Source organism: Anabrus simplex, chromosome 1 (assembly GCF_040414725.1).
Source record: "Anabrus simplex isolate iqAnaSimp1 chromosome 1, ASM4041472v1, whole genome shotgun sequence".
Classification (NCBI taxonomy): Eukaryota; Metazoa; Arthropoda; class Insecta; order Orthoptera; family Tettigoniidae; genus Anabrus; species Anabrus simplex.
This window is the reverse complement of record NC_090265.1, coordinates 1,398,405,133-1,398,416,896: the sequence shown is the minus strand read 5'-3', so window position 1 is coordinate 1,398,416,896 and position 11,764 is coordinate 1,398,405,133.

Sequence of the window (11,764 nt, the reverse complement as noted above, 5' to 3'; positions counted from 1 at the left end):
TTTAGGAAAAGGCTAGGAAAGCCACAGATAGGGAATCTGCCAGCTAGGCGACTGCCCTGAACGCAGATCAGTATTCATTCATTCATGCATTCATCCGTAGTTGGTTTCCTTAGAGCTGTCATATCCTCCTTCAGATTAACCAGAAGTTCATAGATGTCACCAACAGATGGCATCTCAGCTACTGACATTTCATCACTCACAGTGCTCGATCTTTTTTTACTATGACAAGCTTTGCACCTCCATTTATGATCACTGGATGAGGATAACTTCAAGTCTCTGTCTTGGAGAGTTACACATTTAGAATGAAACTATTTACTGCAATTAGAACACTGTATTTTAGCAGTGGTATCCTGCCTGAATACGGATTTTCCACACTGCAAACAGGTGCACATCGCAAGCGTAGGCAAGGTCGATATCTCGAACAAACAGTGAAGAACGTACTCCGGTGTTTTCAATTCGTTGGGTTTGCAACACTGACCGCCTAATGTTTACATACAATGTCCTTTATAAAGAATACTAATTAAACCAGTATTACGGCTATCTGCCAGCGAAACTTAGTGTTATTACTGTTCGTTGAAACTTACTACATCGGTAGACACGCCTCCAAGTCAAGAAACCAGAATAATCAGCAAAAATAACCCATTGACACCAAAGCACTATTCACACACGTCCTCACTCAACCGCCATCACTCATCACAGTCATCACATTAAAGTAATTATCACATCTGCGTCACGGTGTTGTTCAAAATATGTGAAATCAATAAAAATTAACAATATGACTATCTGTTGTATTGTTAATCGATTCTGATACTGTTCAATTTGCATTACCTCTCTAGTGGATATACTTAGAGTTTTCGTGACCTGCCCAGGGAATAAAACCCGAGACCTGAGCGGGGTCACTACGTTACTGTCGGTGGATAAATCTATAGCTGAGTAGTCACTGTTATGTACAGTCTCTCTAGTATGGCAGACCCTCTAGTCCCTCTTCGAGACCGCATGCTATTATTATTTTTATTATTTAGACATTTTTCTTAACGTCATAAAAATATGTGTTAACTGTCTAATTCTTTTCTGCTGGCAGAATATGCGAGCTGTTTTCAAACTCACATGCAACGGAAACTTCTGTTATTCATAAATCACGGGGCATGTTGGCTATCCGTAGGCGACCTGCACGTTTTGATGTCATATACCAAACGCTAAAGCAATTCAACCCTTCAATGGCCTTGGATTACCAAGCGGCCGCAGGCTGCAAACTAGCGGCCGTATTCTTAAGTTAGGTACCATCCCAGCATTTGCATGGAAGAAACCATGGAAAATTACTTCTAGGATAGCTGAGGTTGGAATCGAATCTACCTCTCCTCAGTTGACCTCCCGAGTCTGAATGGACACAGTTCCAGCCCTCGTACTACTTTAAAAAAATTCGTAGCCGAGCCGGGAATCGAACCCGGGCCTCCGGGGGTGGCAACTAATCACGCTAAATACTACCCTACAGGGACGGACTAGGAATGTTTTAATTCTACGACTGCATGTCAGGGAATTGAACGCAGGCTTCTAGAGGTAGCAGGCTACGAACTAGCCCTCAGTGTCGTCCCTCTAGTCCTCTCCAAGACCGCATGCCATATTATTATTATTATTATTATTATTATTATTATTATTATTATTATTATTATTATTATTATTATTATTATTATTATTATTTAGAAATTGCTGTTATCATCATAAAAAGTAGAATAATTGTTAACTCTCTAATTCTCTACTGTCGGCAGAAGATGCTACGGGGGTCTGCGACGTACAGTCCCAGCATTTGGTAGGTATTCACTATGGGCTATTCTGTGGCCCCGGGTTCGATTTCTAGCCATGTTACCTGCATCTAAGTCTAGTATATAGTCTACGCACACATAGCCCCCCGTGAATTATTACAGCATTGTAGTTGCACCACATCGCAGAGAGCTGTGTCTTGGGCCCCCAGTTTTACAAGACGTAGTAGCAGGCCGTGGGCTTAAGTTAGGTACTATCCCCCAGAATTTGCCTAGAGGAGAAGCGGAGAAGGCTACTCAGTAAAATCCCTGACCAGATCGGGGAATCGAACTCCCCGGCTACGAATTAGAAGCATGTTGAAAACTCTAACTTGGCCTGGAATCGACCTCCTGAATTCTCTAGGTAATAATCTCAACCCCTCTTCACAACACGGACGGTGCGACATTTCTTAAAAATCGTATCTGATTTATTTTATAATTCACCTTTCTACTGTATGTCAGAGAACAAATAGCGGTCCGTATGTATGCGCTGTTTTCACTGAAATTTGAAACTTCCTGTTTCCTGCTGTGGACAGGAAAGAGACACGCGCACTAGGAAGGCGGCCACATCATTTCAAAACAAGAATAAATCTTCTTTATATTTTTTTACAGGTAAGTATATATTACGATACTATAAGGTAAGTACAAAACATGCGATCGAAGTGTCTGTACAGAATTATAACACGTACATAAAAGGTGTGAAAATGCGTGTACTTTCCCGTTCATGTCTTCACTACGTTAGAAGGTGTGTTACGTAGTCCAATGCGTGTGCTATTGTCATGTGTTTAATATAACCGTGTAGTACCGTGAATGGGATCAAAGCTACGTAGTCCAATGCGTGTGATATGTGACGTGCTTAATATCTATGTTTATCATTATTCGTACCGTAAATAGGAGCAAATCCACCTCCTTAACACAATACGATGTAGAAAAGCGTAGAATTATTTTTATTGCACACGACTGCGGTTGTTGTGTATAGCTGCTACACACCCGGTCGCAAGCTGCGTAAGTGAAACGCTTTTTTTTATTGTGTAGGCAACACTGAAGAAGCATACAAAATTCAGTGAGGTAGTTTCCCGTCGTTTACTTCAAATACAGTTCAAGGTTCTGTGATAGAGAATTTTTTATTCAAGCTCAGTCGCTATGTGATTGTGTTGTCGAAAGACTTTTATCGTTATTAGGGAGAGGAAGCGTATGTAGGTCCCTTATATTTTACAGACATACCTCCGTAGCATTTACATGATAACATCGCTGATAATTTTACCGAGGAGGCGGAACAATATTGCCAGGGGGTTGTGTCATACAGTCCTAGCATTTGTTTGCTATTTACTATGGGCTAGTTTGCGGTGGCCAGGTTCGATTCCTAGCCAAGTTACTAGCACAAACAGCCCTCCTGTCAATTATTATAGTGGTGTGATAGCACAAATAAGTAGGATAGTAGTCATGTGTTCGATTCCCAGTCAGAACAAAGATGATATTGTTAAAATCGCATTCAGTTATGTTAAAAATATGCAATTGTTTAACTGGCTAATTCTTTACTGTGGCAGAAGATGCTATTTTGAATCTCCTTAGTTATTGTCTTGTAACAATATTCGTTAGAAGATGGTAAGTATCATCACACAAATGAATAATAAGACAATATGCTGTTATGTTAAGTGGAATATTTTGAGATGTTTTAAATTCTAAACGAATATCGACAGGAGATTATTTTATAGATTTATTATAATAAGAGCAGACTATAACTACAATCAGTGCCTTATTTTTAAAATATTTAGACAACAATAGCGGACGAAGTTCTTTCTGGCTGCCACACACCCGGTCAAAAGCTGCGTAAGTAAAATGCTTCTTTATTGTGTAGGCAACACAGCAGTGGCATACAAAGATAATAGGTAAGGTAGTTTCCCGTTGTTTACTTCAAATAGAGTTCAAGGTTCTGTGATAGAGAATTTTTTATTCAAGCTCAGTGGCTATGTGATTGTTTGGTCGAAAGAGTTTTTATCCTTATGAGGGAGGGGAAGAGAGTTTAAGGTTCTGTGATAGAGTTTGTTTATTCAAGCTTAGTGGCTGTGTGATTGTGTAGTGGAATGGGATTGTGTCCTTATTTCCAATAGCATAGGGAGAGGGAGCGTAGGTTGGTCCCTTATCGTTTACAGACATTCCTCCCCAGCATTTGCGTAGTAACATCGCTGATCATTTTACCGAGGAGACGGGACAATATTGTCGGGGGTGCTGTGTCATACAGTCCTAAAACTTGCTTGGTATTTACTATGGGCTAGTTCGCGGGGGCCGGATTCGATTCCTAGCAAAGTTACCTGGACACACAGCCTTGCTATCAATTATTACAGCTTTGTGGTTGCACAACTAAGTAAGATAGGATTCACGTGTTCGATTCCCAGTCAGGACAGTGATGATATTGTTAAAATCTGATTAAGTTATGTTAAAAAGTACAATAATTGCCTAAGTGGATAATTCCTTACTGAGTCAGAAATCGCTATTTCGAAAAAATGTGCAATAGTTGTGTAGCTGACTAATTCTTTATGCGGTAGAAGCGATTCTCTTCATTTATTGTCTTGTAACAATATTCGCTAGATGGTAAGTATCATCACACATATAATAAGACAATAGGCTGTTGTGTTAGACGGAATATTTTCAGTTGCTTTAAATTTTAAACGAATATCGACAAGAGATTCTTTTATAGATTTGTTATGATAAGAGCAGACCATAACTACAATCAGTGCTTTGTTTTTAAAATCTTTAGGCAACGATAGCGAACGATCTTCTTTCTGATAATACGAATTAAGATTACCGAATACATTTCCAGTCCCTCTCCCCTCCCTCTAGAGACACAGCTGGAAAGATGATCGAAGAATTTTTTTTAACGAGAAAGTCAGCGCTGTCCGAGCCATTCAGACTAACAGAGTAAGTATATGCCATTCTGTGTGTGTCATGATTAAATTTTAAAAAATCCTCTCCGCAGCGAGAGGACACTGTTCATAGCTATTTGTTTGTCGGATGGGGACGTAAAGCCTCGTGCTAATCTTACAATGCTATTGATAGAAGAAAGTGTATGTGTTACTACCCTTTCCCTAATAACATGCTATTTATATTATCTATCAGCTCCAGACGATAAGGAGTGGCATCTATCTGTCGGATGAAGAGGTAAAGCCGTAAGCAGACCTCACGATAACACAGATGCGTTTTCGAGAAGGTGGAGGAGTGTTCATAATTATTTGTCTGTCGCATAGTAACGAAAAGCCTCTAAGACCTGCAGAGTTAGCTTAATCTCTGTCATCATGTTTAGACTTGTTCATAAGGAGGAGGCATGTCACGCTGTAACGTCACGTTATTTGTCCGGCGGATGGTGACTTAAAGCCTTGAACTGGGCCAGGCCACCTCCAAAATAGCATCCGTCGGATAGTGGTGTAAAGTCATGTGCAGACTACATAACTAAGTAGTCTATCGGATGGAGACGTGAAGCCTAAAAACATGTCATCAACAAAATGGCGACTAGGACATGTACAGCCTAAAACAGGATTGAACCAGTTTTTGCGTCATTTATATCATCTTCCCTGCGTCATAAAGGGCATCCGGTAGCCTATTTGTAAAACTAGGTACAGACGATGAGGAGCAGGAGGGTATCTATCTGTCGGATGGAGACGTAAAGTCTTGAGCAAACCTCACGATAGCACAAGTGCACAATAAATAGAGATGCGCTTACGTAAAGGAAGACGAGGAGTGATCATAGTTATTTTTGAGTCAGATGGCGACGTAATGCTTCTAACATGGTGTCGGGAAGGGAGGATCTGGCAATATGTCGTGGGAAGTGCATCTCGCCGTAAAACTAGTACCCTTTGACGTTAGGCCCCTCCAAGATGGTGTTGGGAAGGGCTTCTAGAAAGGCGGCGTAGGGAAGGGCATCTAGCCGTAAAACTATGCGCTGTAAGGTTAGGCCCCTCCATGGGGAGGAGGGCATCTATCTGTCGGATGGGGACGTAAAGCCTCTCTAATTACAGCCTGCAAACCTCCCCTCCCCAAACGCAGACCGGTCAAACTTCAACCACCCCTTCCCAAACCACTGCTGGCTGCCCCAGCGACATTCCTCCTGTACCTCCAAGCTCTCTGCAGGTGGCCACGTGAACACACAGAGCCTTCTTTCCCATTTCACTGAATTCTCAGACATATTCTCTAACAACAACTTCCATGCCATATTAATATCCGAGTCGTGGTTGAAACCAAGTATCCCGTCTTCACTAGTACATATGGAGGGTTACACGCTGATAAGAAACGATAGAGTAGGAAAAGGTGGGGAAGGCGTAGGGATATATCTGCGCAAAGATATGAAATTCAAAGAATTACTCAAAACACCAAGTGAATTTCACAACGGGCCGGAGTTCCTATTTATTAAATTACAAATTCGCAGTGTTAAGTGTTTACTGGGTGTTGTGTATCGTGCACCGAAGACGAGATATATCGAAGACCTGGAGGAAGCACTACAGGACCTATTACCCAGGTATGAGCATGCTATTTTAATGGGCGACTTTAATTCTGACATGATAAAATGTGACTCTGCTGAATCCAGACAACTCGAAAGCATGCTTACCTCACTCAATATGACAATCCTTCCCCTAAATCCTACACACCACACAGCTACTTCCCATACACTACTGGATTTAATTATTACAAACAATACTGATAGAATGCAGACTTACGGCCAACAGCCAGCTCCCGGACTTTCCCAACATGACTTTATTTACGCAACTTACTCACTGAAATGTCCCAAATATGAGCCTAAATTAATTTCCTATCGAGACTTCAAAAGCCTAAACGAAGAGGCGTTCATTGAGGACGCACTCAAAACACCGCGGCACAACATACAGCTCGTACAAGACATTAACGACAAAATAACCTTGCTTAACAAACTACTTTTAGGACTGTATGACAAACACGCCCCCACACGGACTGCACGAGTGAAACGAAAACCATCACCTTGGCTGACGCAAGACATACGGTTAAAAATGGAGGAAAGAAATGCAGTTTACAAATATTATAGAAAAAATCCAACTGCAGACAATTTCGAAAAGTACAAAAAATTGCGTAACACAACAACTCAGACAATCAGGAATGCTAAGATACGCCACACACATGAAATCTTAAAAAATAACAGTTCTGGCAATGTTTGGAAAATTCTTCGGAACATTGGTTTGACAAAAAACAAAACCGACGAAAACAACACTGACTTGCCATTAGACGAATTAAATCATTTTTTCTGCTCACAAAATTCACATACAGACGAACGAACTAAAAGGGAAACAATCGACAGACTACATACAAAAACAAAACACGATGGAGAAGAATTTTATTTTTCACATGTAACTCTTAATGACGCCAGAGACGCAATTCATGAAATAAAGTCAGAGGCTACAGGATGTGACGGAATAAATTTGACATTAATTAAAATACTCACTGAAATTGTTCTCCCAACAAATACACACGTAATAAATACCTCACTCATGACAGGAATCTCCTAATATATGGAAAAGTGCCATAATACGACCGATAAGAAAAATCGATAATCCAACAAAACCCGAAGACTTTCGACCAATTTGCATACTTCCTTGTCTTAGTAAAATATTAGAAAAGGTCGTTCACAAGCAGATAACAAATTACCTTAACAAACACAATTTACTCGACAAATACCAGTCAGGATTTAGACCTAACCACAGCACAACCACAGCACTACTAAAAGTTACAAATGACATTCAAGCAGGCATGGACAACGGACAAATGACTATCCTTGTACTTTTAGACCTAAGTAAACCATTTGACTGTGTGGACAGAGAAATATTATTAGCTAAGCTACAAGCACAAAAATGTTCTTCAAGCGCACTGACGTGGCTGCACTCATATTTAATTGGGCGGCAGCAGTGCGTTTCAGCAGGTACGAAAGTGTCACACTGGCAACAAACTGAAGTTGGCGTAGTTCAGGGCAGTGTTCTAGCGCCACTGCTATTTTCACAGTACTTAAATGACCTACCAAAACATATCAAAACGTGTAAATACAATTCCTACGCAGACGATATTCAACTTTATATACAAACAAACCCGAACGACATCCAACTAGACATTAACAAACTAAACGATGACCTGGAAAATATAAAAGACTGGACTAAAAATAATTCTCTTAAAGTCAATCCATTCAAATCGCAAGCAATCATAATTGGATCCAAAAGTAATCATACCAACCTGAAAAGTGTTAAAATTCCCCCAATCCTATTTCACGCAACACCAATACAAATAAACGAAACTGTAAAAAACCTTGGCCTCATTTTTGATAAATACTTAAACTGGACGGAGCACACGACGAAAATATGCCAACGAGTATTCTTTTCTTTGCACTCTCTTAAACGTTTACGGGATCTCCTTCTTCTAAATACGAGAAAGTTACTTGTTCAAAGCTTAATTCTACCCATCTTCGATTATGGTGACGTAATATACAACAACCTGAACACCACACTTAACGCTAAACTTCAGCGGGCTTATAATACATGCATTCGTTTTGTATTAAATATGCCCAGGCATTGTCATATATCACCTGGTCTTGAACAGCTGTCGTGGTTATATTTGGCGGAGAGAAGAAACCTTCACTCTGTTTCGCTTGTTCACAACATTCTCCGTACAGACACACCAAGTTATCTGAGAATGGATCTTAAATACTTGTCATCTCCAAACAGTATACCTACAAGGTCAGAAACCTCTTCCCTGCTGAGCTTCCCAATTTACCGCACGACCGGGTACGGCAACTCATTCTTACCTGCAACCATACGCTCTTGGAATTCCCTTCCGGCTGTAATTAGAGACATACATAGTAGAAATGTATTTTAAAAAACATGTTATAAATGGTACATAGACTTAAGAAATTAGTATTTAATGTTTTTTTAAATAGTGACTCTCAGAAATTTACCTTTTTTATAACTATTATTTAAGTTTAATTTTATAATTAATTATATGTAACTAGAAATCCTAATACTCTGTAGTTTGTACAATGTAGTACATATGAGATGGTTTGGCATAACAGCAGGCTTCATAGCCTGAGCCACGCCACAAGTCAATAAATAAATAAATAAATAAATAAATAAATAAATAAATAAATAAATAAATAAATAAATAAATAAATAAAGCCTTAAGGAGATAATTCAGATGCACAACTAAGTAAAGATGTCGGGATAGAAACGTACCGTGACGTCACATCTCTAAAGGCCTGTGTCAGTCCGCATTACGATCACATCGCCATGGTTATGCATGTTTTGACTTGTCGGATGGAGACGTAAAAGCTTGAGCTAACCTCTCACTCGCTGGGGCTCAAGATGGTGACTGTGTGTATTTAGGCCCCACCAAAATAGCGCCGGGAAAGGTATCTAACCTTAAAACTAGGTCCGAGGTAGCGAAGGTGTAGTTAGGCCTCTCCAAAATGGGTCATGAAGGTTATCTACCCGTAAAACTGGATCCAAGGTAGAGACTGTATAGTTAGGCTCCTCCAAGATGGCGTCGGGAAGGACATCTTGCAATATGAAGGGCAACCTCCCGTAAATCTAAGCCCTGTAAACTTAGGGCCCTCCAAGATGGTGTTGCGAAGGGGGTCTGGCAAGATGACGTCGGGTAGGGCATCTAGCCTTAAAACTAGGACCCTGTGAGGTTAGCCCCCTCCGAGATGTTGTCAGGAAAAAGATCTGGCAGGATGGCGCCGGGAAGGGCATCTAGCGGTAAAAATAAATCCTGTGTAGTTAGGCCCCAGCGTCTGTGAGGTTAATCTTGCACTCTTGCACGCCTCAGCACGTGGTCGTGAAGACAGCTGTTAATCAAAAAAGCACGTGGTGTGTGGCTAAGTCCCGTCAAGATGACATCTGTGAGGTTAGGGTCTTTTCTTTTCAAACTTCCGCGCCTCACACTTGTCAAAAGTATGTTGTTTGTGGCTAAGTCCCATCAAGATGTCAGCAGTGAGGTTAGGGTCGTTCTCTTTCTCAAAATTTCACGCCCAACACCTGTCAAAATCACATGGTATGAGATTAGAAGCTGTCAGCTTTGAGGTCAGCCTCACTCACTTATTCAAATTCCTGGCCTCACACCTGTCAAAACACGAGCACGTAGTCAAAAGTAATGTTAGGACCTGTCAAGGTGACAGCTGTGAGGTTAGGGTCGTTCTCTTATTCAAATTCCGCACCTTACACCTGTCAAATAAGTGCACGTGGTCTTATTTGTAAACAATAGCACCTGGCCGTGACGTCATGGGGTCAATGACCTTGCCAGGGGTTTTAGAACATACAATCACCTACTACTACCGTATTTTTCTTGGTTCGCTACTGTATGTACTGTATACTGTCTTGTAAAATCTTACTATAATGTGTTATAATTAAAGTGATGTCGTAAAATAGAGATTGTTTGTATCTTTTTAATTACTGTTAAAAGTAATGTACTCAGTATAAACCCGTAGATACATATGAAATATAATTTAGCTTGCGAGGTGTTTCAAGATGTCGAGGTTTCGCTGTACATAATTATGATCAACCGACAATACCCAGAACACACACTTAATGAGTAGAATATTGATGAAATGTGTATATGCTGACGACACTGGGGTATAGAAGGGAGGTAAAGTAGTATTAAGACACTGTCAGAGTCCTATCATTGTCACCGTCATATAAATGACGGGGGTTAGGGGGAGATCGATGTAGAGAGGAGTGGATAGTTTCTGATATTCCTTGAAGGAGCTCGGATAGTGTTCACGGAGGATGGCGTTTTGGAACTGGAGGGATATGTAGTTTGTCTGCTGTAGCTTGTGGAATAATATGGAGGCGTCTATATTGATTATTATAAAACTAAGCTATATTCCCACTTACCCGAATTTGATGGAAATGATGGTGCTTCAGTTGAAAGAAAATTTGGTTAAAACATAATAATTGGATTTCAAAACAATTACATACATTAATTTACTATATTAACCAGAAAAGAATGAAAAAAATATCCTTGTTATTTAAAAGGAAATCACACATTAAAATAATACTGTAATTCACATCGCTACAAATAGAGTACAATGTTATTTTACTCAATAAAATGAAACATTAAGTTTCTGGATCAAAAAGCCGTAGGATTAAAACAACGAATACCAGGCGAGTTGGCCGTGCGGTTAGGGCCGCGCAGCTGTGAGTTTGTATCCGGGAGATAGTGGGTTCGAACCCCACTGTCGGCAGCCCTGAAGATGGTTTTCCGTGGTTTCCCATTTTTACACCAGGCAAATGCTGGGGCTGTACCTTAATTAAGGCCACGGTCGCTTCTTTCCCATTTCTAGGCCTTTCCTATCCCATCGTCGCCGTAAAACCTAACTGTGTCTGTGCGACGTAAAGCAACTAGCAAGAATATAAACCAACGAATTATAGTCCTGCTTGTAAAACAATTGATATTTTCTCTAGCTTATGATTAGATTAGATTAGATTCTTAACGGCTCGATCTCTAAGTGGTCAGCATTTCTTTTCCGGTGCTAGTAGAATAAGATCGCGCACGATTCTTGGCAATTCGGTTAACCCGAAAATTAGAGTGAGAAATGTTGTTTACGAGCCTTTGCAATAGAAGTCGGGGCCATCAGTGACTGAATTCTTGAGTGTTCCTATTGCTTGAAAGAACCCACCGCTGAGTTTTCTATCGTCATTTGGAAAACCTAGCATATACCAATTATATAACTCCGTAAGTATTTAATTTTCTTCCACATATAATGTAACATTGAGGAGTGAACCTGTGTTCTGAAGCGGGAACTTACGCTATCATAATGAAGGGGATGGGATTATTTGGACCAGCGCATCAGTAAATGTAATTAAATTAATATTACCGGTATATGTTTCACGTAACACTAACTACAGTTCCGGTTTTTGCGGACGCAGATGTGCCGGAATTTTACCCTGTAGGAGTTATTTTCCGTG